General features: G+C 39.2%; 1 protein-coding gene across 1 annotated transcript in view; it reads right to left on the bottom strand.

Annotated features, from left to right (window-relative positions):
* The window catches only part of pitx2 (paired-like homeodomain 2), a 54,285-nt gene extending 28,226 nt beyond the window's left edge, over positions 1–26,059 (bottom strand). Inside the window, exon 1 of the mRNA XM_080304548.1 lies at positions 26,043–26,059. The gene's annotated coding sequence lies outside the window, so the exon portion shown is untranslated. The remainder of the gene's footprint in view (positions 1–26,042) is intronic.
* Between the last annotated feature and the right edge of the window lie 1,057 nt (positions 26,060–27,116).

Genomic DNA, 27,116 nt, shown 5'->3' with positions numbered 1-27,116 from the left:
ACATATTTGGACCTAAGATATTTACTTGCTGTGATTAAAGTTTTGCTTTCTGGGGATAACTTCTTCAATTCTGTCTGGACATGGAAGGTTTGTGTCCTCAGACTAATGAGTAACTTCTAAATGGCAACAAATATCACATCGTGACATGGAAGAAATGGAGATCTCCCCATTAACCTGCGCTACAAACAGCAGCTGTTGGAGGGGGCATCGTGAGGTATTAAGTATAAATCTTCTTTCCTGAAAATTGTTCACAGAGCAAATGGAAATTCCATCAGAAAATTCAGACTCATTTATTATTCATCATCGCCCCTTTGCCAATTCCACACCAGAGGTGATAAAAAAAACGATGGCGGATACGTAAGTATATCATGTGGAACTCTAATATATTGCTATCAAAACCAGTGAACTGGAAAAGACAGGATTTAATATGGTATCTCATCCTAAGTCCTTACTAATTCAATAACATTATGCCAAAGATTTATTAGGCATCCCATTTCCCATGAACACATCTGTGTGCTTGAGTTTTCTTGCAGGCTGTGCTGCAATATGTAATGCATTTCAGAGCTATTTACTGAGGAACAGAGTGAAGCTGATTGTTCTGAATACACCCTTAAAGAAAAACCCCAAAAACCTTTCACTACACAGTTTTTCTTTGCTTCCTTTTGACCACTTATAACATATATCATGTTAACAATACTGTAGATATGCAGTTAAATACTTAAAACCTTTATACTCAACATATGCAGCTTTATAGGTACCGATTTTTTCAACATATGGAAGTGAAGCATCATTTTAAGATTTTCAGCCCCTTGATCTCCTTTGATTTATATATAGTAAATGATTTTCCCTTCCGAAACGGCCACATTATTTCGAAGAAGGCTACAGTTGAATGGAGAAGTGATCTGTCAAATCTGTAGTGGAAGAGTTCCAGTTCAGCAAAGTGCAGATGTTGCCTCCTTCCCTTATAAAACTAGCTGCAATTTCATAAATAAGAATCTTTATGACATAACTCACATTGTCAGATGTTTGAAAATGTTGTTTTGAAATAAACAAAACAAAATGAAAGATATCACTCTGGGACTGTTACCAGTTTCTTGCAGAGACGGTCATTCACCTATCAGACCATAACTAACCTCATTACTGAGGAATGTCTTACTTACAGTGAAGCTGCCTGCTCGCTGCAGTATATCTCCGTGGCAGGATGTGCTACCTTAAGATTAAGAAAAAAATGTGAATCTTGGGTGGAAAGTAACACGGGACTGTCTTTCTGAGGCACACATGTGATAGTCAAGAGTCATCGTTTCTGGAACCCATTAATAAAAGTATAAAATGCCTTCCTACCAGTTTGATTTGTAGCTAGTGGGTTAACCCCTTAAATGTCTGTCTGTGGTTCTTGAGAATTTGAAACCCCAGTACTGAGTGATTGTTTCAATGTAAATGGGGCATGAAAGCCCCTCTATAACTTTTCGTTTGGGTCATGTCATGCTTGATTATACATCCTGTAAGTGACTCTTGGTCTTCAAGTGGCCATTTTACAGTTTGAAAGTTAAACAATACTTTTGATTCATCAAATATACTTTTCTGAAGAGGTAAAATAACATTTTAAACCACTGATACAAATGGTGGTAAAAGGAGTGGGTCCCTATGTCAACATATCTGCTTGTTGTGACAGTGGGGTTGCTTTGTGCACAAACACATGGCTGAGTCGGGAGGTATAACTGAGGCCAGCACAGTGTTGACACCTCCAGCTGTCTCCAGGACTGGAATAAAGATCTGACACCCGCAGTGGTCCAGCACAGACACCAGCTGGGCCTACAGCCAGAGAAAATGTCTTTCACCTCCTCTTTCAACACCACTATTCACTCTGCTTCACAGCCCCAAGTCTTACTCGTTCACTTTTTTTCACTCCCTTAAACTTTTCTTTTATCTCTGTATTTCACTTTATTCATCCAGCATTTTTTCCTCACTCTTTTTTTAGTCTCTCCAAAGCATCCCTCTTCCTCTGCAGCCCAAGTTGCTCTCTCAACCCCTCCCCACTTCCCCTCCTTCTTCCTCCTCCCACTTGCAAATCCTTTCCAGTGACACAACTCTGATTTTCTGCCAACTTTTCTTCCCTCCTTGAACACATCAGTCTCTGTGGCACAGTAGCTCTTGACTCTTGTGATGACTTCATACTGCCTCTCTTGGCTTCGGTGGCGGTCAACTCAAGCGGAGAATGAGGACTCTTGAGAGTCGCGAGTGCTGTCTGCTACAAGTAGTCCAGAAGATGCATCTGTGGGATAACATTATCAGGCATTTCTAGTACATTTAAATGTAAAGACCCTGTATTTTCGATTTACCGTATTTTCACGACCATAAGGCGCACTGTGCTAAAAGGCGCAGTCTCAGTTATGTGTGCCCTTACTGTATTTAACACACACATAAGGCGCACTGGACCATAGGGCGCATACAAGTACCGTATGCGTATTTAAAAATAAAGCGGGAGCAAACCTGAGTTCGGTACCTTACTCACATTTTTATTACCAGTAATCGTCATCATCAACAACACACAAGCATACAAGTGTGCATATTTAACAATAAAGCAGGAGCAAAACAAAGTTTGGTACTCACATTTTTATCATCAATCAAACCCATCGAAGTCCTCATCCTCTGTGTCTGAATTGAACAGCTGCGCTAAATCTCCATCAAACATGCCAGGTTCACTTTCTTCACTGTCAGAGTCACTTTCCGTGCCGTGCGGCTCCTCGGAAATGATGCCGGCTTTTGCGAAAGCTCGAACAACAGTGCCAGCAGACATGTTAGCCCAAGCATCTACAATCCATTCGCAAATTGTGGCGTAACTCGCCCGGCGCTGCCTTCCACTCTTAGTGAAACTGTGGTCTCCATCGGTCATCCATCGCTCCCAGGCCGCTCGCAGCCTTACTTTGAACGGGCGGTTCACACCGATGTCCAGCGGTTGGAGTTCCTTTGTCAGGCCTCCCGGAATGACAGCAAGCTCACAGTTCATTTGTTTCATTAGTTTTTTCACATCGGCTGTGAGATGGGCACGCATAGAGTCACAGATTAAGAGCGATGGTGATGCGTGGAAAAAACCACCTGGTCTCCTTACATACACCTCCCTCAGCCACTCTTTCATCATTTCCTCATCCATCCAGCCCTTTTCATTTGCCTTAATGATGATTCCTGCTGGAAACTTCTCTTTAGGCAAAGTCTTTCTCTTAAAAATCACCATAGGCGGCAGCTTCTGTCCATTAGCATGGCAGTCAAGCACAACAGTAAAAGAAGACTTTTCGTGCCCCGTTGTGCGTATCGCTAGCGTGCTGGTCCCCTTCTTCTCCACAGTGTGACTCACCGGGATGTCAAAAGTGAGCGGGACCTCGTCCATGTTTGTGATGTGGCTGGGCTGGATGTTTTTGTCGCCGATGTGTTTGCTGCAGTAGGAGCGGAAGATGGCCAGCTTTTCCTTATAATCCGCTGGAAGTTGCTGCGCTACCGTAGTCCTGGTCCGGATGGAAAAATGGCACCGTTTCATAAAAAGTGAAAGTGAAACTGCTTTTAGCCGAATGGTGACCGTCGAAACGCTTCTCCCGCTCGTTCTTTGCTCGATGATCCACCGCTCGGGCCACCTCGCCTTATGTCCGCGGAAACTCAGCGGAAACTCAGCTGCGTTTTCTTGACCTGCCGGAGCTTGTTTTCCAGCTTCCTCCATTTGCGAACCATCGATTCGTTAATCTTAAATTCTCTCGCCGCTGCTCGATTTCCATGTTCCTCCGCGTAGCTGATGGCCTTCAGTTTAAACTGTGCTTCATAAGCGTGTCTCTTTGCCATTTTCAGGGTTGCGCCCACACTTCACCCTTTAGCGTTCTCATGGTGTTCTCTACTACGTCCTCCTTACAACACACAGGGCGCACTGCGCTATAGGGCGCGCCGTACTTTTTGAAGAAAATCTAAGACTTTTAAGTGCGCCTTATGGTCGTGAAAATACGGTACTTGGAAATGACTACATGGCTGCACTGACCCTAGAATGTACACAAATGATCTGTTTATTGTACAGAACTTTCATTCTGTTGCTTGCAACACATGGCAACATCCAAAGCTGAAAAATAAAGCTGTCACAGATGTGCCCAAATCTGCATTTTCTGGAGTGGCCACTTGGGGCTGGCTCAAAAAAACAAGTCAGTCCCATTAGACCCCTGTGCGAAGTAGCCAAACCTCCATGAATTATTTCACCCCATATAACTGGGTTGTTTTGACGCAATTTTAAGATTTGGAGTTTGAAGTCTTAAAATTATGCAGCTGTAGCTGGAAGCTGTAGCCATCACCTCAACTCACTGAACTGATCTTCCCAACTGTGTTGGTGATGCTGGTAATTTTTCTGACAAATAATGTGGCTTGCTGTGAGGCACAGACAGTCCAATAATAAATGTACTGTCAGTAAAATTCCAGTACCTTATTAGTCTGTTACATACAAATATGTGTGTCTGTTCTTTGTATCTGCATAATTTACGGAGACAGTCTAAATATGGTCACTTTTGATTCCAAAAAACCCAACATCGTGGTGGGAAATTTCCTAACACTGAAGTTTGAAAAGCCCTTCCATAAAGTCCAGAAAGCAATAGCCCATGTCCATCTTTTATTTACAGTCTATGACTTGAAGTTGTTGAAAAAAAGGGCATTAATCAGAACAGTTAAATGATAATCTTGACACATCAAGCGGGTAGCACATTTTTAATCAGTATAAATATAAGCTCATGTTAAGCCGATGACAAAATGGGATTCCTGACTAGAAGAACCCAAAATGGTATCATTGCTTTTTAGCTAGACTCTTATAATGCTTATCTAATGAAGTATGAACTACCTCATTATAGAGTAATGGTTCTCAGGGTGTTAAAGCCAGGTTGAAGTGCTGATGTAACTGACCAGCTATGTTACATATTAGTTTGACTGAAACAGTATTTCAGGAACTAAGCCTCCAAGTAGCCCATATATCAGCAAGCTTGTAACATATCCTATTTATGTGAACAAACGGTGCTTTGCATTTTGTGGTTACAGATGGTCTGTTAGCCAGCTCTGTCTGGAAACCATCCTCAATGGAAAATGTTACTGAGCTATAGTACAATAGACTGTCCTTGCTTGAAATTATGTACATTCTACTTTCATGTGAATATATATATAAGTAGAATGTACATAACTTACATACCATGAAGAACCTGGACAGAGTGTGAGACTCTAAACTGGCTAAAAACATGGGCGACATTGTCATTCAGTTTTCATAGGAGGGCATATTGTCTCAAGTTATAGTATAGACTGTGACTTTAATCTTTCTGAACATTTCAGAAATTGCACAAGTTGCACTTTGAAGACAGCTTGAGATGGCTACACCATTATTTAAACTTAATATGTCAATCATTTCAGCCCGGAGTAGTTCTGTGGGAAAAGTTCTGTAACCACAAGATATCAACTCCTGCCATTGCATATTTACACTGTGTTCCAGCTTAGAAATTCTCTCAGTGTGTACAACCCCAAGAACATTACTGTAGACATTGTACTCATGCTTGGAGTAAAACTAAATTAAAATAAATTCTATATCAGTGCAGGATATATGGGTAACCAACAAATCATTAAAATGACCAGTCTTTTTCAAAATATTTTATCAAATCACACATTTAATTTAATCAAGGCAAGACCCAATGTGGATCCTGAGGTAGTTATGTTGAATCACTGACTCATGATAGAGACTGCTAACTGTACTCTGAAGAGAAAAAGCTCCAAATAAAGTAACAACAATTGCAAATATCAGTTGGTGAGGTAAAGAGAGACGTATTCTGTATGACTTTAGCTCTGAAAAAGGTGTGGAAAGGAAAAGGAATGCCTTCAGATTTCATTAGAAGTGAAAAATGCTGATGTAGTGGTAAATGAATGCAGACGAAAAGCTGGCGAAAGGAGTGAAATAATGATCACAGTCTTGACGTGGTTCTCAGACAGATTTTTGTGGTCACCCGGCAGTGTTACAAAAGCAATTCCCAGTTTCGACTCCTTTCCCCAAATGTTTTCCTATTGCCGCTCTTACACTTGCATTTTATGGGTCTCGGATTCTATAGCTGAGCGTGGTGTTTAAAACGTTAAATAAGGCTGATGTAGAGGAACTTGAACTGAAATTAACTGAGTCTAAGTTGGTTAGAATTTAGAGTTCCACGTGTTAGCGTTTCAAGAAAATGATTTCAGTAAATCCACAAAGAAGCTATTAGCAGCTTTGAATTTTATGGTTGTTGCACTGCACTGATTGTAACAATGGTAAAAGTTGTCATCTAAGGAAATTAGACCTTGGAGAGTATTACAACTCAGTCTAAATAGTGGCTTACAGTCATAAAGTCAGTACCTCACTGGTTATACAAATCATTTTAAAACCTTTTGACCTGCTTGGCTTTTATACGAATGGAGGGAGATTCTTTGGTTTAAGCCTCTTAGTGACAGAAACTCTGGGCCTTTGGCCAGCAGTTATGACTGATGGAGAGGGTTGTCTCCTCAGCTGCCCATGTACCCACTGAGAGAACAAGCTAAAGATGTAGAGGCCAAATATAGAAGGCTATTTGTCACCCTGAGTTGATGGATTACACTAAAGCCAAACTATGTACAGTGTCCAAAGAGGTAACAATGTAACATATTCATAGGATGGGTATCTGTTATCACACACGGTAACTGAACCTTTTTTCACCTTTTCATTTTATGTTGACCCGGTGCATGTAATACGTTTCTTTTGCACTTTACCACTGTACTACACACAGCTCTGGAACTGAATAAGACCTCGAGCAAATTATGAGAGAAGCCAACTAAGTTGGTGGCGTTTGCTTTGAAGGCTGTCTGCTCCCAACTTATGCAGTCTCCTTAGCTACGTTTTTGTTCTTTGGAGCTGAGTCCAACCAGATGTTTCTCTTCCAGGCACTGAAACTGATAGCTCATGATGCAGTGTCATTTTTCACTGCTGTATCTCCCAGCTCCACTCAACACCCACATAATGCTTCATTTCAGCAAGTGGAATCAATACCTATTTTAAACTATTATTCTCTGAGAACAATTTTTGGCGCATAGCTGGTATCTTCGAACTGTCAGAAAGTGATCTTTCAAGAGCAAAGCCTGTGTGGGAGGAATTGGCTATGAGTGGGGGGATACGAATCAAAAGAGGCAGAGATCAATATGATTTTGAATCAAACAACACAACAGTAGTTCCCGCTGTCTGTTTGCACCAAACTCAAAACTGAATGACTTGTGTGTGTGTGTTTGTGTGTGTGCGTGCACACCACAGCAGACAATATGATTACAAAGATGGGCTTATTCAGTTTGTAGTAACGATTGACCTTGTTAATTTAATGAGAACGGCTACTATGCATGGCATTGAACTATTAAAGATTTCACACAAAGTTACAGAGTAAACCACAAAAATCAATACTCAGCCGGGAGGAAGATCAAAAATTGCTTGATGAAATGCTTTTGCTTAGTTTTCTATTCATGACTTCCCACTCCCACTGCTCAGTGGCTCCTCTGGTATGTTTATATCTTTTCAAAAGTATTGATTTATAGATACCTCAGCATTGTAAATCATCTAGAAATCAAGCACCCACATGCTCAGTATCTACCTCTATGGCCAAAAATACTTCAGCTTTTTCCAGGAAACGTTGCTCCTTTGTGTTAAATCAAGACGATTGTCTGGTCAGACAAAAGTTCAAAGCTTGCCACAACAACACAAGAGTATAAGGTCCAGTCAGATGCTACACCTCTTCTAAGCAACAACCCAAAAAAAAAGACAGCAGTGACCTGTGTATCTACAAAATTAGGACATTTTTTAAAGTTTGACGTAGCTGTTTACATGCAGGGTGTTTCATTCATCCATCAATACCTGCCAAGTCAAGTTTCCTACAGCAGAAGACAGCAGTGGAATTAGATTTTATTAGAACATCCTATAAAACATAATATAATAGTAAAACAGCAGCCACAACAAAAGAGCTTAAACTGAATCTAATCTATTACAGTATCTAAAGATAATGACATTCATGACTTTTCCACTATGAGTCTTGACATTTTCAGTGTCAAGGCACTGCAAATGGTACATCATGGTACATCCCTTGTACTTTTCCTGACTAGGTCAAGTTCGTGCACCACAGCTTGCTCGTTGCACCAAGCTCTCTGTTTTGAAATGTCAAGGTCAAATCTGTGTGTAGGTCACACCAAGAATTTTAGAAGACATTATTTTTAGGAAACTGATGCCAGTAATGCTGGCAGCAGATGTTAAAGGGCCCAAACACACAAAACCAACAAAAATTCACTTGTCATACTGGGTTAGCTTTACTGAAACAGTATCAGATTGTATAAAAACTATGTGTTGTTATATAATGAAAGAAAATGAAGATAAGTAAACCTCACAGTTTGTGTTTTTGTCATCATAAAACAATAACTTGATGGGTAGTTTTATTCTTTCAGCATTTCCCTTAAACGACCTCCCTCAACCTCAACTGCTACCCAAACTCACAGGAATAAAATATTTGTAACAATTATAATACAAGTGGGTGCTTGTACTTTTAAATGCATTATTTTAAGACTTTATATTTAGCCCAGTATCATAATCCCTGACATTGTTCTGTTGGGAGCAATGCTAGATATGCGTTTGGACACACAGCACCCACAGTTTCAATGTGGAATCAAGTCCAGGCCAAGTTTACCTAGTACAATGTGTCATCTGCCTGACACAGAGATGACTCACTGCACAACTGGAATTGAGGAGCCTGTGGTGTCGGGTGTCCCATATGCTCAAGAATAACCAGTCAATGTCAAGAAACAAAGGAAAGCACAAATGGCCCGGCACAACTGTACATTGGATATCTGTCTATATAGAGTTGCATTTCCTGAGTTAAAAGCGTTTCAGAAAAAAGATGTGTGGATGCTTGAGACCTAATGTGGATTTTTTTCACCACTTCAAAATTAATTTGTAATTTTCTTTGCCTACATTGATGGAAAAACTTTATTGAGAATTCCATCACAGCACTGTGGTGTTGCTCACGGAAACCCCTTAAAAGACTAGGCATGTCCGCTTCATTCTCCTAAAACTATAAAGAGTTAAATTACATTTGTTTTCACACATGTTAATCCCAGCTTGTAAAACTTACACAAGCCCAAAGAGGTGTGCTCATGCAAAAATTCCTCAGTGGGTTTGTCAGGCGGTGAGTGCGTGGCTGGAGTGAGTGAAATTAATGAAGTCTGTAATGGGTTATCAAAGAGCGTAACTTGATATCTGTGGCAGAGAACCCCACCTGTTTATGGGGAGTGGTGCACTCGGTTGACACACGTACACATACATACACACATCACAGTCTACCAGACCAGTGAATTGCAGGTGGGGTTCAAAATGGCCCCCACCCCCCCAACCAATGCCAGAACAACAGGTGGATAGGCATTTTTTTTATGATGTCTGCGGTCTCCATGTGTACGTTTCAAGGCGAGCAACATGAGACATCAGAATTTCCTGCTAGAAATAATGACAGAGAGCCTGCAACTATATACTTTCTAGTGCGTGAAATACTGACTAAGTTCTACTTGATCAAGAAATGCTGAATATCTCATTTGACATTTGAAAAATCCTGATACAGATATGATTTGACAAAACCAAAAACACATCAACAACACCAGTCACCATCAATAGCCACCAAAAGCTAGTCATGATACTTCCACAATAATGAGGAGAATCTTCAGGCAATTCTTCCTTAAAAAAAGGCTGTTTGAGTTTATCAGGTGTCTGAAGAAAGCTTGATTGAACAGTCCCATTCAAGTCACGCTATATCATTTCCACTGGGTTAAGGTCAGGACTGAATTGGAAAGAAATTTATTGCTTTTGTATATGCTATATTTTATAATATCTCTTTTAATGAGGGCACCACAGCAAACACTTCCACAACATTTACCAAGTCCAGAGGCAAGGATTGAGTCCAAGAAGCAGAGAGAAAAGAACCAGGGTGGAGAGAGACTATAAAACACCCTCAAGGAAAGAGGGCGCTACGTGAATAAGGTCACCAATGCCATACTGTAGCACTCACACTCACATATCCGAGGCAATTTGTATGAAGAATACTTTGGGGAAAGTACAATGGTTCAAGTGTTGACCAGGGAGGAAAAGACTGACTGTGAATGAAATTGAGGAACTGGATACGAGATTGTGGTAGTTTTAAAAAGAGTGGAGAAAGCTAATACAAAGAAGAAAGGAAGGCCAAAGTTGCTGTGAAAAGGCACAAAGAAGAACCTAGAAGAGTCCACTGAAGGCAAAGTACATCAGAAGGAAGACAGATGAAAAAAAAGGAATAAACTTGTAACCATGCAAATAAACTACTAGAGACATAGAGAGGTTAGATACCAGCTAGATAGAAAAAGAGCTAAAGTTCAGCAACACATCATTGCACAGTAAAGGTTCTCCAATTTACAGCTCACGCTCCTCCTCCAGCCTTTCTAAACAACACCTTTCTTCCCAAGCTAGAAAGGTAGAAATGTATACAAGCATTATTAAGCAGGTATCCTAAAAATCCCGTGGAAGTTTGCAAGGTGCATCAAAGAAACAAACCATCCTGGATTTCTTTTTCCAACTATTACAACATTAGAAACTCGGTAGCCCATTACAGTGAGGACCACCAAGTAAGCTATGTCCATCTGGTCTTCTTTACAAGTTGGCAAAAGTTAGAAGTAGGCATCAGGGTAGGACAGATATTTGGAGTAAAACTGCCATCAAAGCAAAGACCACTGCATGGACAGCGTCACTGTCATACTCCAGCTAGAACAACAAGACTGCTGAAGAGGATTGCCAAGTTTATGCATGGGCATGGATTGAGATCAAACCCTGAAACTTATAGTGTGTTAGTTTAGGACAGGACCAGAAGCAAAGAAAGATTTGTTGGCAGAGTCCAAGGAGGTGGAGCAGACCTCAAATGGAGCAAATCTTTCTAATCTGGTCAAAGGCCAACCATGGTAGAAAGGTCGTGGTGGTAGTAGAAGTGACAAGTGCTAAGCAGGAATGCTAGCAGGCCAAAGTTGCCTACCAAGACCAGCAGGTTTGATAGACAACATTTTATGTTATGGTCTTTGATGCATTACTCAAGGAAATCTTAGCATGTGGGGCATGACTGAGGAAGTTTTTGGAGTTGATTAAGGGATACAGGGCAGATGCAAACAATCCTTCCTTTCCAGCCAAACATTTTGTCCAGGTTACTAGGTCTGGAGAGCACATTAAAGCCTCCCGACTAAAAGAAAGAACAAAACTTCTCTCACCAGACATGAGTAGAGCATAAGAATTGACCTTGGGAAGCAGCTTCAGTTCCTACTGCAGACTACTGCAACATCGCTCTGGTCTGACCTTGTAATTTGTTTCTTCTCCATTCTACTTGTTGAGCTCATTGCCCCAGGGGGAAAAGGGCTGGCACAGCTGCCCATGAGCAGAAGCAAATAAATTATTACGACCTGGCTGCTGAGTCCAGAGAAGATGGTTGGAGGACTGTTATGTATCCTGCAGAAGTGGAATCCTGGGAATTCGTGATTGAGCACAGTATCGAAAGGTTGTGAAAGAGCTAGCTGAGGAGGCAAATTCTAGTTGCGGTTGAAGAAGAAATGCAAGAGTTAGGAATTGAACTACATTTAGAGCATTGGCAGGGGTAATAGTAGTAAATTTATGTCATTGTTGCAGGGCTGGAATAGAGGAGTAAAACACAGTGATCCCTAATTACTGACCAGAGTTATGGACGAGTGGAGAGACACTAAATCGTTTACTTTGTAGCTGGAAATTGGTCACTAGTGGACAGTCTAAGACCTGGCCTCATAGGTATTCTCAAATATTCTGATTTACATCATATCAACAATCAGCCAACAACAACCATTGCATCCATTGGTAGTCTTAAACACGTTGCCTCAAAGTTTATCTCAAGTCTATAAAAATATGTCATAGCCAAATGGTTATGATACCAAGTACTTCACTGTGCAGCTACACAACAGCCCTCTGAAACCACTTAAAAAGCCCTTTAAAATAACAGACCGCTGTACACCTTGCTACATAGGCAAAGTTCCCCAGCTAATATGTCTAAAGTGACTGTTAATCTGTAGAATATCAAAGAGTTATTTGCACTACTTGTAATGTCAGTTCTTCATCTACTGTGACAGTTCTTAATCTCAGGATACAGATCCATGTTACTTAATCCTTGAAGCTTACATGTTGAATTTTCTCCTTCTTCTGTGTCATCAAAACAAGTCTCATAAATACATGCGATGCAGATTATGTTGCACAAATTAGGATAATGTTAAGAATATCCGACTCTTGAGTGGTGACTACTCAAACAAGACATGATGCTTTTAAAATAGATCTTTGCTCCATATCTGAAGCCAAACATCGAAGAGTCAGACATGAAATACAAGACGATATCGGAAGGTATGACACTCAGCACAGGTCACAGAATCAAATGAAGGATATTTCTCTACCCACATTTGAGGATGTATTTAATTCTAAATTTATCTATATACTAGATTAAGAAAACACATGGATGGGTGGATAGATGGATTTGAATTGCTCTCTAGTTACGGTACTACTATTGTTCCATGTGTATAAATATCATATTCCTTAAACACTGGCGAGTATGGTGAACAGGAACAGAAAACTGCTCATTCAGAATAGCTGAACAGGAATGTTAAATTGTAAGAGGTAATATTACATCTACAGAGAGTGATGTTGTCCGTAACCCAGAAAGAGGGCCAATGCAAACTTTAACACTGGAACCTAAAGGAAAATTAAACTCACCCTTGTAACATGGTACAGCGCACACTGTAGTTACATGTCTTTAAAAACCTGAATTTCTGGAAACCTAATAGTTCTTATAGTTTAATACTTGACACCTGCAGCATTGCACACAAATTTTCTTTCTACAGTTTAAATATATTCGGGTGATTTGCTCTCTAGAACTCTAACATCCCTTTTTGTTTGTTTTCTTCTTTTGTGCTATTTTTCATTCAGTTTTGATTAAATACTTTGCTTTTAACACCACAATGTATTCTGTTTACCGCATGGTGAAATGAGAGGTCCTCTAAACAACCGTGAAATGTTAAATTCTGGAAACAATGGTGACAATTACATTTTTTTTTCAAGTTCAATATTTTGGTCCTGATATATGAACCCAACCTTCTCAGTAAATCCTGACCATCTCCAAGGTCATCAGTCAGTTGTGTCTGTTGTAACTTTATTTCCAAATGAAGCTTTCCGTCAGTTTTCCATCACCCCCACTGCTCCACATTTTCCATCCCACGGAAACACGGAGCATCCACTAATGCTCTGGCCTCTTTATGTCTTTTAAGTTCAGCTATATACAGTATGTCCTAAATCACTATACAGAAGTGCTAATCATTTTCAGTGCACAAGGGCCAGTGTATTGTAAGATCAAAGTTAAGCTCAGTCATAGTAGGAATGTGTTACCCTCTGCGCTATTTTAGGTTCTCCTTGCTAACTATCTGCCTTTTGGACTTGATTGGAGATTAGCGCCATTTTCATTCTGGCGATGAGTAAACATCCCTTACTTTATTTCGAACCTCTGAATCCCCCCACCATGGCTAACTGGTTGGACACCTGCTATTTTTGGGAGAATATGGGGCGGGTTATTCTAAAGAGAGAAGGGCTGGTTTTACACCCTTATCAGGGACTATAAATAATATCTATGTGTGGGGGGTAGTGAGGGGGTCTGAGCAAAGTATATGGGTGATGATATGTGTGTATGTACATGCTGTGTGAATGGGTGTGTATTTGTGTATATCTGTGAGGGACAGAAACTGAGACCAACTCAAGTGAGTGTTGAAATATAACAGCATATACAGTTTCTTCTCGGTGTAGTGTCAGTTTGGTGAGGGAGGAGTTGTTGATTGATTTTCCAGGTCTTTAGCTGCCATTCCATGTAGCTCACACAAACAAGCAAACAAACCAACAAATAAAAAATGTAACGATAAACCCAATTTATTGTCAAGTAAGCATTATTTGTACCTTTCATATTTCAAAAGCCATTTTTCCTCAACAAACAAGTTTCTTCATGAATTGCTGTGATTTTTTTTCTTCTGTAAAATAAACAAAAACAAAAACTGCTGCTGTACTGGAGAAGCAGTGATGTCACAGCAAGTGTTTTCCATCAGCTGCTGAAATCAAAAGACTGGTTGTGACATCTGTAGTTGGGTGTGGCCACAAGTCCAAGATGCTTGATAGTTTGAACCGATAAAACTGTTGCATAAGTTGTGGCTTCCTGTTCTTTAAATATGGTTAAAATATGCATTTAGTTTTCATATTTATCTGGCAAAAACAAAATAACAAAACCAAACATAACAAACAAAAACAAGAAAGGCACATGAAGAGCATGCTGAGCAAAATATCCTGTATTACAATTGTAAAAAAAAAGTGCTCCAGACTCAGCTTTGTAGCTTTGTTTTTTCTTGGGTTCCTTCAGAGTGACAAATATCATGAAAGTTGTCAGTGCAGTTTGCTACACTAATAGTTCAGTCACATGACACTAAACATGGGATCCTCGTGACTAGTAACATCAGTGGCATTTTTTGCTTTTGCTTTACCAATTGTGGAACCATTTTCAATCATAAGGCACTTGCACAGGTGCCGTGGTTTGAGGCAACCTGTCTCCAAACTGTTGCAGTCTGATTTGTACTAACTGAAATCACTCTCAGACACATTTAGTTAAGCAAATAATCACAGTATAATACTATATAATTTGACAAACCTAGATTGTCAGCTTGCTGCAATCAACTGAAGTCAGTGTGCATAACGTGTCTCAGTACTTCTTTTTGGAATAGTGGACTTACTTCAACTGGTTGCCACTTGGTTTCTATTCCTGTTATTCCTATATAAATTGCAGTCATTTTGCAGTTAAACTCTCATCCTGCCAAAACTATGACACTATTTGTGGAAGAATGTCAGAATTTTGTTTCAAATCTATAAAATAAAAAAATCCCCCAGAAAAATGTTTCTCTAAAATGTTATATTAAAAAATGTTACCCGAAGTGTTTATAGTATAGAAGGCAAACACAGGCCGGCCAGCTGGTCAGTTTCATGACTTTGAGGCGTACGTTCACAGTGACTGGTTTTGAGCACACCATCCACCCATTCGACATGGCTCCAAGACCCCTGCTTAGAACTTCAGACAGCTGGACCTTGGTTCTGGTTTCACCACTAGTTTGGAGACTACAACTACAGACTACCACTCTCTGTTACCACTGTCACATATTCATATGTCTCTATTTCCACACAGTCTCACCATACTATAATTCTGTCTATGATACGAACACTTGTTGCACATAAAAACAGATTTTCTGTAAGCAGATATTCTAAAGAATTGAGACGCCAAGAGGAAAACCTTCTCCCTCAGACTTCTCTTTTATGAGTTCTGTCGTTTTTCAAACTGCCCTTCCCCCTCCTCTCTCCTCCCTCCTTCCTGCTCCTTTCTCCCCTGCTTTCTCTTGCCTCTTCGCGCCAGCTGTGGTCTGCACAAAAAATGATTTTCAGAGTGTTAACCACCATGTTCTTCAAACCGACGGCAGGATTTCATTTGCAGAGCACAGGGGGCCAATATCTAGGGTAATTCCTGGGGTTTAGTGCCACTGATCTCTTCCCAGCTCACCTTGGGAAGAAAAATTAAAGCAGCGATAAGGCCTTACTCAGCCCAGCACTGTGTTCACCCTGTGCTGCCCGCTGCCTGGCTGATGTTAGCTACTGGTGAGTCACACCTGGTCAGTTCCATGTTCGTGTGTGTGCGCTTACTTAAATCAGGACGCTTTCAGGAAGAACTTTCAGTAAAAAAACTGAATTTAGGTAAATGCAAAGGTCTATGTAGGCCTTTTATTAGTCTTATCTGTCTTATCTTCTTACAGGCACATAAGTCAGTGTCTTCAAGAAATATAGACATTCTATGCATGCTTTTTCATTTCCTCAGCTACAATGTCATAAACACATTGGAAACAAATACAATGATTACATTTGGCAAATGCTTTGAAACTGGTATTTGTGATTTCAAATGAGCGTTAACTGGGAAAAACGAGAAAGTTTCACATTATTGTCATTCTTTCAAAATTTCAGAGCCTTAATACCTCCATGATGGGAGTAAAAAAAAAAAGTCTACTAAGTAGACTTGTATGTTTCTATCTTCCCAGTTGCAAATTACTTTTCTAGTGTTTAATGAAATTCTTGTCCATGACCATTTTTAGGACTTGGATAAATGTCATTCCCTGTGAATATGACATCTGCAGAAATCCTAATTTAATTTGAAATATGTTCAAAGTGACAGTATTACATTTAGAGGAGGGAGAAACACATTAACAAATGAAATGTCAAAAGCTTGAGTCACAGTTTTACAATTCAATCAAGTGGGGAGATTTCCATACATGGAATAGAAAATTGGTTGGAGGGGATACATATGAGAAAATTAAAAAAGAAATAAAGTTTTTTTTTCAGGTTTTAGGTTTCATGGCCCATTCAAGGACGTTTCTTGCCTTTACTCTGGCAGTACACCTCAACTATGTGATGGGAACAATTAATGGCACAACCTCGTTAACCAAGTTCTCAGGCTGAGCACAGGGGAAGTGGAAATAAATAGGCACAGAAAACACACGTTTTACAGTATCTTTTATCCACTTGTATAAACATCTGCCATTTATTTTTGGTTATTTTTTTCCTCCACGCCTCTAAGAGCAAAAGATAGAAGCAGAAAAAAAAAAAAAAAATCCTCTGACACTTTTTGAAAGCTAATTATTTTTTAAACTATCTTTGAAACAGCCACACACACAGCACTTTATTCTTTCTCAGCAGGAGTGGGGGGTCCATCAAATAGTCTACTTCTGCACATCAGTGGGGCTTCTGGATTTAAGTGAAACCAAATGAGTTGATGTCTCCTTTATTAAATGCATAAGATATTCTTTCTTTTTTTTTTTAAAGAGCATCATATAATTCTCTCCCTGTCTTATACATGACATGACTGTTGGTTTGACATTTTCACCATGCAGAGTGCGCTGCAATGTGTTTCCAATCGGTGAGAGATGTGAAACCCACGATGGGACATGCACGCTGCCCTTTGAAATGATGCACCAGGGGGAAAACATAAACAAATGTTTGCCACCAAGCACGTTCAAATCACCCCTCCTCCGTTCATTGCTCGCCCACCCCCGCTCTCGAAAAAGCCACAGCCTCACATGTGACACATTACCAGCAAAGCAGAAAACATGTTTTTGGAATTAAACTATTACGAGGCTTCCAAACAAGATAAATTTCCTAATTGGCTCCTTTCACAACATTTACATATTGCCCTTTTTTTTCCAAGGAGGTGGGTGCCATTGGTTTGCTGGGTGTGATGTAGAAGTGTCCCGTGGAGGTAAAGTTTATGAGAAACGGTCTGATGGCGAATCACTGCGGGACAGAACCACACTGGGAGAAAAAGAGTGGCCGTGTCGACATGCGAAGCAAAACAAACAGTCTTACTTCTAAGCCTTGGCAGACCCTGCTGACGGGTCTCTCGGTTTCTCAGCTTTCCTCCCAGATGCCTTTTAAGCCTTTTATTCTGTTTTTTTTACAGGGACTCTTTTTTTTTTTTCTTTTTGCTGCTTTGGGTGTGTGTGTCTTTAATCTCAAGGCGAAAAGCGAGAATGGGAGAAAGACTCAAAAGGGGTACAAGGTCCACTGTGAAAGAGGTGTACGTTAGTTTCAATTAGCCTTCTATAGCATTTGATTTATAGACACATTCACACCCACACGCTTGCAAATAATCCTGCAACAATACACGTAGCCTATGTGAAACAATAACGTCAAAAAGGCCAAATCTTGCTGAACCAAAAATAGCTTCACACCGCACTTTAACAGCTCCTCACTTTCGCTGTCAAGTTGAGCAAACACAGACGTCACAACTATCAGAGGAGTCTTCCTTCTCCCTCTCCCCTACCCACTTCTGAAAAGCTGCTGCTGCTGAGAAACTCAATCTATTGTTTGATGTGAACAGACAGATTGTCTTCCAAAGACTGTCAAATACTTTGTGTAAACAACCCCCATTTTAACCTTCCCCGAAGTGTGACTTAATAAAGATGAAAATGTGAGGTGTCCGTTTCCCCTGTGCTCGGGCAGCAGAATGAAAACCACATGCGTAAATACAGCCCGGTGTGTGGCGTTAAGTGCGCACATGAGAGAAGAAACAGTAATCAGATTGGTTTCCTGTGACAAACAATAACATTTATTCTAAACCAGCGGCATTTTTCTCAGGGAGAGGCAGTAGCTCCGATGCTAATCAGAGCCAGACTTGTGCTGGCTCCAGAACGGAGGGATGTTGCTACCTTTGTACTAGCATGGCAAGTGGGAGGTCATGTTAGCACTGGTGTGAGACAAGATGGTACCGCTGTTTAGGAATTGCTTTTGTTTGGAAGAGGATTCAGAGGAAAGCAATCATGGATCATTACTTAAATGCAGCCCTTAAAGGTTTTATTAGGAAGGCTTTTACTGGGATTTTCCACTTTGTAAAGAACCTCGACTTATTAGCTTATTAACTCCTGGCCTGTAGTGGTGCAGACAAATGCATCAAGACTTACCTTTTGAAGTAATATGCTGCATACATTTATTAAATGTCCTCACATATGGTCAGGGCAGTAATTTTATCATGGAATTGACCGCTGTGATGTGTAGTGTATTTAGTTATTGGTAGATACATTAGTAACAAGGTATATATGGACCCGAATGGCCCATTAGACATGATATGTTAGACTATAAAATATCCATTTTGTTGATAGAATGCGATTTTATAATTTAAAGGAAATACTTTTTGTTAGCCTGTTGTTAGCATTTCCCTAGATCTCACTTTAAAGAAATTACTGTACTGGAAAGCTGCGATAAGGAAATTATTTTTTTTTAAATTCTAAGATATTTTGCTTTGTACAAATATTGTTCAGCATTCTGATTTTTTTTTTAAGAATCACTTTTACATACCAAAAATATTTTTCATGCTTTTAAATTGAAATATGGAAAATATCAGTATCTATATTGCAATCGGCATGTAGTATTGGCCAGGCTGTACTGAAATTCAAACATTTTATCATGATCATATTTAACCTTTTGAAATAATATCTTGTAGCTCTATTTTATACACTCGAATGAAATTATCTAATACCTTACATTTCATACTGTGGCATAGAACCACTGAAATATATATAAATCTACATACAAAAGGCACTGTAAGGCATTACTTTCAGCCATATTGCAAAAGTAAAGTGACATGACGAATATATAACACACCTGGTCTTTTTTTTAGTGTATTTGGATAAAATATTATATCAATTGAGATTAAAGGGATATTTTATGGGGATAATATTTACTTCTTAAACTGGTCCCTACTATAAGGATTTCTGCTAATCATTTAATGTGGACGCTTATCTCAGGTTCCGTCCATTTTCATAATGAGTGATAGCTTTGGTACCCCATGTTGCTCAGCTTAACTGTGATCAAGTTGAGGCATGTGGGAGCTCCCAGCATGCTTACAGTCCCTAACAGACAAACGTGCCGGCAATGACGGATCACACGGTTTTCATCACAAACTCATAGGAGTGTGAGCTTTCCTCAACTTAAGGCTTCTGACCTAAGATCTCTCCCCCGTTGGGGTGATTTTAGTCGGACAAATTTCCCCTCCTACAGGGTCGCCGGCTGCGAAGGGAGCGGCTACAAGACTCATCTGCCTCCTATTAAGTTCCTAAATTGAATGCACACACAGTGGATGTGTTAATGGACAGAAATGTGGTATAAGGACATGGCGTACAGGGCTGGTAAAGAGAAACTTCTCTCATAGCTTGATGCACTGCAAGGGTAGCCAGAACTCTCAGTTTATCTCTGCTATTATTTCTAGTGTTATGTTACATGGTAGAGGTTGGAAAGTCTGATATTTCTGTGTTATTTATTTATGCACTGCACATGTGAGCATTTTCCTTAGAGACAACTTAAAAACTTCAGAAATGTACAATATTTTCCTTCTTATTTTCACTTTTGCGGCCTGCCAATATGACCTAGAATTACATGCCAAATGCTAATGTTGACTTATGTAGACACCAAAGTCACTTCCCAGCTGCTGTTGTGTATCAGCACAACCTTTACCGAGTTGCAAAAAAGGCATTTGCTGAAAAGAATATCACCACCATCCTCATAAGTTGCATGCTCGCTAAAACATTAAACACTAAAATGAAGACTTAAAAGATAGAGGTGAATTTTTTTTGGTACTGGCAATTACAAAGGAATACTTCACCGGGTAAAAAAACTAATTTTATATTTTAATAATACAATAGAGGACAACGTCAAGAGTGGATGTCCACTAGCTGATCTGACGAGTGGATGAAAAAACTTGTTTCACACATTGCACATAAGTGTGTGAGGATTACTTGGCGAGGGCTGTTAGCGGCGCGCTGTGCAAGTGAAGTGTGTTCAGTGTGGAGAAAATCTCATGGCAACAGTCAGCACCAGTTGTTTGATACTGTAGCTCAGCCTGAGCTTTGGCATGATGGGTGCCTTGCTGAGCCCACAATGGATCATGCATGACCACAGCACTTAAAAATAGAAGTGGAGAAAGCAAAACTGCAGATATTCTAGCAGCTGCCTTGTGGCATAAATATTGTGATATGAGCCATTTATAATCAATCTGAAAACAAATATATTTTCTTTGAATGTATTACAGTGACACAAAGTGACACTCTTACGTATAAGAAAATGTGTGTTAGCGTTATTGCGTTTGAAGGTTTTTCTTTTTCTGTTCTTTTTTTTTATAGAAAAGATGCATACCAAGCTTGGGGAATAGAGACTGACAGCATGTGTCCAGCAGACAAGTAAATGGTAAGATAATGAACTCTGCTCAGTTGTGTCTTTTTGAACTTGTATGTTTCAAACTTGCATTAGGGCAAGTAGTATCCTTTGAAGCTTTTAGACATTTGTCAGCTTGTTGCTTCTACATTTGCCTTTACAATAAAGTACATAATGCAGTAGGATCTTTATTTATTATGTTGTTTTTTTAGATCTTATGCTAAAACATAAAAGCTGTTCTTTCAGCTATTTTTTTTCACTTAAAAGTCATAAAGGAAACTCTGACATTAGACTAAACAAATCAGTACTTTACAATGATGAATGCCTTATTCTCACAGTCCCTTCACTCTGAATATGAACACAAAGTTAATTTAGTTATTTATTTATTTTTACAGTCGGTACTTATTTAAGTCACTGTAAGCTTAGCAAGAATGCTACTTACTGTATAGGCAAAGCTATCAATAGCATTCAATAGCAGTAGTAAATAGCATTAGAAGTAGCAATGTTACTCAGTATTTGCTAGATGTGTGAATAGGCTCATAATTGCTAACATCTTTACTATATCAATTCCTATGGGATAATAGATCAGCGCTATGTTATGCTGCCTTATCTAGGTCAGGTTTTTGTTATGCACCACCCACTGAGAATATTAAATTTGGGCATTGTAGGCCTAACACTTATTACTATGCTTGCGATACCAGTCACTGGGTCACATACAAAGACAGTTCTGATACATATGAACTGTTAAAGTTCCTAACCTATCAATGATGGAGTAAATCTGCAGTTAATGAGATGCTGAGATACATTTAACAGTTTTCTTTTCTAACATTTGCAACAGGTGTGCCAAACTTCACCATCTTTTGCTATTAAAAGACAAACAGCAAATGTTTTGGTATTCAGATCATGGAGACAAAAATTGAAAGAGGATTAGGAACAGCTTGGAGTGCAATTTGAATTAGCCCTTTGGAGATGACTTGTGTAGGAAAATGAAATGTCATCCTCTCCCAGCAAGAAATGCAAAACATGTGAACACGTGGAGAGAATCTTTTACTTTTTTCTTTTCCTCTAATGTATACTGACTCTTTGTGCTGCACAGTAAGATGTGTCAGGAGCAAGTCATCACACCGAGGATGAGAAACCACTGCCTGCAGCTCCTCGAAACGCTATAACACTCTTGCTATAGGGTGAGCGGTACAGCTGTTTTCAAATTGTGCGTCACAACTTCAAACCTTGGACTAATTACCTCCTGCGGCGCTGCATCTCCCACCAACAAAAAAGACAGTTCAAGATTGATTTATCATTTAGAAATGATTAATGCAAACCACAACTCCTCTGTGTTTTTTGAAAAGAAAAATGCTGAAGTTTTAAAACAGGAGCATTTCTGTTCTTTAATATATTTGTAAGTGGTCTGGGAATCTGCACTGAAATGCAAAGTGCTATTTATTCCATCAAGTCAAATAATCATTACTTCTTTGCAAATGATGCTTGCTTTGGAGTAATAATCCACCATTAAATCTGAAAGTCAAACTAAAGGGTGCTTTAGTGAGCTGAAGCTCAAGTAAGCAGCTTGTAGAAAAAGTGATCAGGTTTCACTTTAGGCACGAGCTATTCCATCAGTATTTTTATGGACATAGAATCTCAACGTTCAGAAGGATTCTTTTTTTTTTATCCTAGGAGAAAAAGTTATGTGCAGCTCCTTTTTGCTGGTTTTGACGTTGATATTCAAGACTTATATAAGATATGATATGATGGGAGCAGAAGTGAGGGAGTCGGATGGTTTCTTTGCTCCCTTGCATTCTGCAGTTAAGGTTGCGGTTGTGTCGCTGAAACAGGCTTAAACACTGGATATGTTTCCCAAAAACTGTTTTTGGTGAGAACACAAATGCTCGAGTCATAACAACATGATCACATTACACGTTTCTTTGTATTATTGTATTGCTCATGTAATGAGGGCATCAAAGGAGCGCAAATGTGCATTCCATTGAATTTCTTTTTGCTCTGATTTGGTTAGAGGCAATAGGATGACAGATTTAAAAGAGCATCTCAAACCACGTAAAACATGCTGAAAATATAACCAGCCGTTCTGTAAAGCTCCATAAGGATCTGATTTTTTTTCTGCCTGTCACTGTTTTTCATCTCTTCATTGATGCAAGGTTTACTGGATGTTAGTCACACACTCTTGTCAGTCATATATTATTTGAATTTCATTACTCCTTTTTGCTTTGTTGCATTTTTCCTTTAATTAATAATAAATAATTTCCTTATTGGCTTTGCATATAATTATTATTATTCATCATAAAAATGTGTCTAAAATATTGTTTGCCAGCATATGACAGTCACTTATGGTTAGCAGTGACTTTTGCTTTGATCATTTTAATAAATATCTAGTTTGTAGTTACACCCTGTCTTTTAATATTAATTTTTCTTGACCTGCTGGAAGCTATAAAGAGGTCACACATGTCAGATGATGCATTCATTAGCTGGAAAGACGTACTGGTAACTGATCATAACACTACATATTAGTCAATTGCTATGATCTGCTGAATAAAATGCAAATTACTTCATACTGCCATTTTGATACAAATCTGGAGCATTAAATGTGAATAAAGATTGTTTGCCGTGTCCATTAAAAACAACTTGCACATGTTACACAAATGTGCTGTTTTTAAGTTGTGTTACAGGGGTGAGGTTATGTTTCCACAGCATTTACCAGCCCTCTTTATGAGTGTTGACTTTTCATGACTCATTCCTTTTTGGTCATGGATTTTGATACCCTTTCCATAAAGACTAATTCTATGTTTTTAATAATTTGATGATAAATGAGATGCAGTTAATGTGATGTCACTTACTTTCTCTTCCCTGATTCTGTATCTTGAGCATGCTCAGTGTGTGCGGGTGGGTGGGGGGTACTTTACTACAGATACAAGGCACATGCTGTATGGTGATGACGGGTCTGAAACTAGGTTATCCATCACCGACCTTCCTCAGTCCATGGGCCCCTGTCCAATACCACATCCATTATCAAGTTGTGGGGATGCAATAGGGAAAATAAAAGGGCATTTTCCCAACAGGAGACTACATTAAAATCGTATGGACAGATCTGAGAGCCGGCAGATCTACTACACTCTTTAGTCTGGAAAGACTGAAGTTCAGGAATGTCTGCTCATAAATGATAAAATAGTCTGAAGATGTATGACTTTTAATGATCCAATTTAGAAACACATTATGTGCTGTTTAAAATGAGTATAAAAAATCTAAAATGTAAATAACAAAATAAAAAATAAATTGTAATAATTTACTCTTTATACAAAGCTTTATTTGTGCATATATGGATATAATGTGTTTTACTATAGACATTTAGATGCAGTAGTAGAAACTACAGTGCGGAGAAAAGCAATTTTCTTTTCTCTGTGAGATGAGGCAGAAGAGAAGAAAAATCCCACTACGACTTGGCCAACACAGCTTTTTTATATTGTAAATTAAGGAGAAGACTGAGAAGACTGTGGCTTTCTAAGCAAACCATTATGATAGTTAACATAGAACCACTTAAAAGGCCAGCTGCAGGAGTGACGTGAATAATAGTGTTTAATTTGTCTAATCTTAGCTGGAGCAGTGGGTGGCGGGGATGGGGGGTTGCACTGGTACCCTGCTGGCACTTGAAGAGAACTTCTTCCACCACAATGTGGTGCAAATGCCCTAAATTATCATTTGGCTGTGTTGCTGTTGTTTTTTGTGCTTTTACCCTTTCATTTGTAGTTTGTTGTTAACATGTGTGTACAACGGACAGACATGGCGGGACTACTGTGGAAAAGTTCAAGAGTGGCACACGCCAAGAAGCTGATTGAGGAGATGATTTTCAGTTGCCTTTTTCAAGGGCACTGTAATTTACCCAGGCACTATGAAATCCCTATAAATAAATAATTTAAGAACTTTATTGAGGTAGTTTGGAAAGTATTTACAAGGGTAAGTTCCTCTGACCCCTTTTGCTGCAAGAGAGACGCTCACTTGCCCACATTTTAACGTTACATGTATGGTGAGCCTTATTTAAAATGTCAATAAAATTGTCTCCTTTTGGAAACATATTTGAAAGTGGCAGCTCTCAGTGTGAGTGGTTAAAAATACAAAATAATGCAGATATCAACAGTTTTGTGAGTATTCATCATCTCAGAGTTGTGGTTTATACTGAGCTACATTTCCTTTATTTTATTTTCCTAGCTGAATTCAGCACTGCCTCCTGTGTTGGCCAGCACTAGCTTTGCAGTGGAAAATTTACTGCTGATTTTTATGCTGCTTGTTTTCAATTTGACTCAGTTTTACTTTCCTGTAAAAGACTGTCGAAGTTGAGACATCTCCTGCAATTCTCCTCCCAGCCCTGCTCAGCGCTGGTTTGTGTTGGAACCAAAGATGTTGTTATATGCTACAAGCAGCTAGACAGTCTCATACTATTTATTGTGATAATCCCTTAGCACACATTATAATTATGTGACAGAGCTAATACGTACTGCGCTGAAATGTAAACTAATGACATCAAATACATGTATAAGATTTCAGGATTGCTACTAGAAACAGGAGGAAATATCTTTTAAGTGTTAAATTATAAACATTAATGGCTTCTGCGGATGTAACAAAAACAAATTATGCTCCAAAACAGCCAACGTAAAGGGATGAAGGCAATATACTGTGAAGGAATACTGTGTGTCTGTGTGTGTGAGTGTAGATCTCACCTAAATTAAACCATGTGGTCACCAAAAGCCCCCAGCCCTTGCCCACCCCCCACCTCAATCCCCTCGTCCCTTCAATCCAGGCCTCTCATTGACCTTCCAGGCGCTCATTGTCCCAAAGTGAGACTTGATTACTGGCCTAAGCCCTGTGAAGGTTCGCCTCAGTGGCCACAGCTGATCTTTTATACTAATTTCGGATTAATGCGGGGTCTGCAACACTGCGTAAACACAGCCACTGAGAAGGCCCCTGCCACACAGAGCTAAACATTAATCCTCCTTAATGCTGAGAGTCAACTTCCAGTCCTTATCAGAATTTGTCTTAATCTCTGCCTAGGCTGTACAAAACTCCACTGCTCAATAAGTAAAATGTACACCATCAAACAACAAATGAGCCAATGAACTGTGCTGGACTTGCACTTAAACAACACGATGAATTGAAATGAAATCAGTCTTACCTTAGAGATCCCTCAAACCTGTTGCTCTAGCCTGCAGATTCAAATGAAGAAAAGGGATAATAGCAGTAGCTGCATTTCTTTTTCTCGTAATTTAAAACATTCATGAGTTAATTCATAGCTATGCTGTGTACAAATTTTAGCCTTCTCTTCCTTGATTTCAGTCTGAGCCACAAGCACGTTTCGCTACTCCCCTACTCTCTTTCGTATTTTGGTCTCTCGTGCCGTTATGGATCCACTGATGTGTGGGTTTTGACCATGTGGGTCCGAGTCCCTGTCTAGTCTAGCGCCCGTCCCTAGAGTGAGAGTGCTTCTCTGTAATTTTCTCAATATGAGATATGTGATATATTATTTCAGCAAATATCTGGGCTTGGTTCAGCAGCATTTGGGATACTTTGATTTATGTGTGGATGTTTTTGTATCGGAAGCACTGGCAAATTTACAGTATGGTAGGTAAAATATTTCCTTTCTTCTTAAAATAGATGGAGAGGATTTGTCTTTTCTGGGTGCACATGTTCTACATGTAGATTTTCTTTTTCTTGAAGAAAAGAAACAAAGAAAAGAGTGGCAACAAAGTTTCTGTTTTAAAATATTCTTTTACGTTACTTCAGACTTTGGGACAAACAGATATGTAGTGTGCCAGATGGGAAATCCCTGTATTCCACACTGTCTACTATATTTCAGTTTAATCCAATGTGGTTTTATTTAGAGAGTGTCAAATCAGCTCATGCTTTATATATGATGCTCTATATTGTTCACGCATCATGAGTTCAAAAATATAAATATTAACCCACAATATTAATTTTATAATATTAAAGAGTTCTTTGTTTGCCATGTGATTAGTCATTCATTCATTTAAAAATCTTGAATTATTTACTGAAGTTACTAATGTTTCAGTTCATTGACAATGTAATATAAACTATTGTATGCTAGAAATTGATATGTTCACACATATTTAATTACATTTCACCAGACTTTGCAAAGGAAAAGTAGCAGCTCATTACAAAATAATAGTGATTATTTTGGTCCTATTGGAAAATGAACAGACAAGCCCTTTGGGTGAGGAAGATTATACTG

The sequence above is a fragment of the Astatotilapia calliptera genome, chromosome 2 (genome assembly GCF_964374335.1).
Source record: "Astatotilapia calliptera chromosome 2, fAstCal68.1, whole genome shotgun sequence".
NCBI classification, from domain to species: Eukaryota; Metazoa; Chordata; class Actinopteri; order Cichliformes; family Cichlidae; genus Astatotilapia; species Astatotilapia calliptera.
Note: the sequence above shows the minus strand (reverse complement) of the source record. Positions and strands in the feature narration are given on the sequence as shown.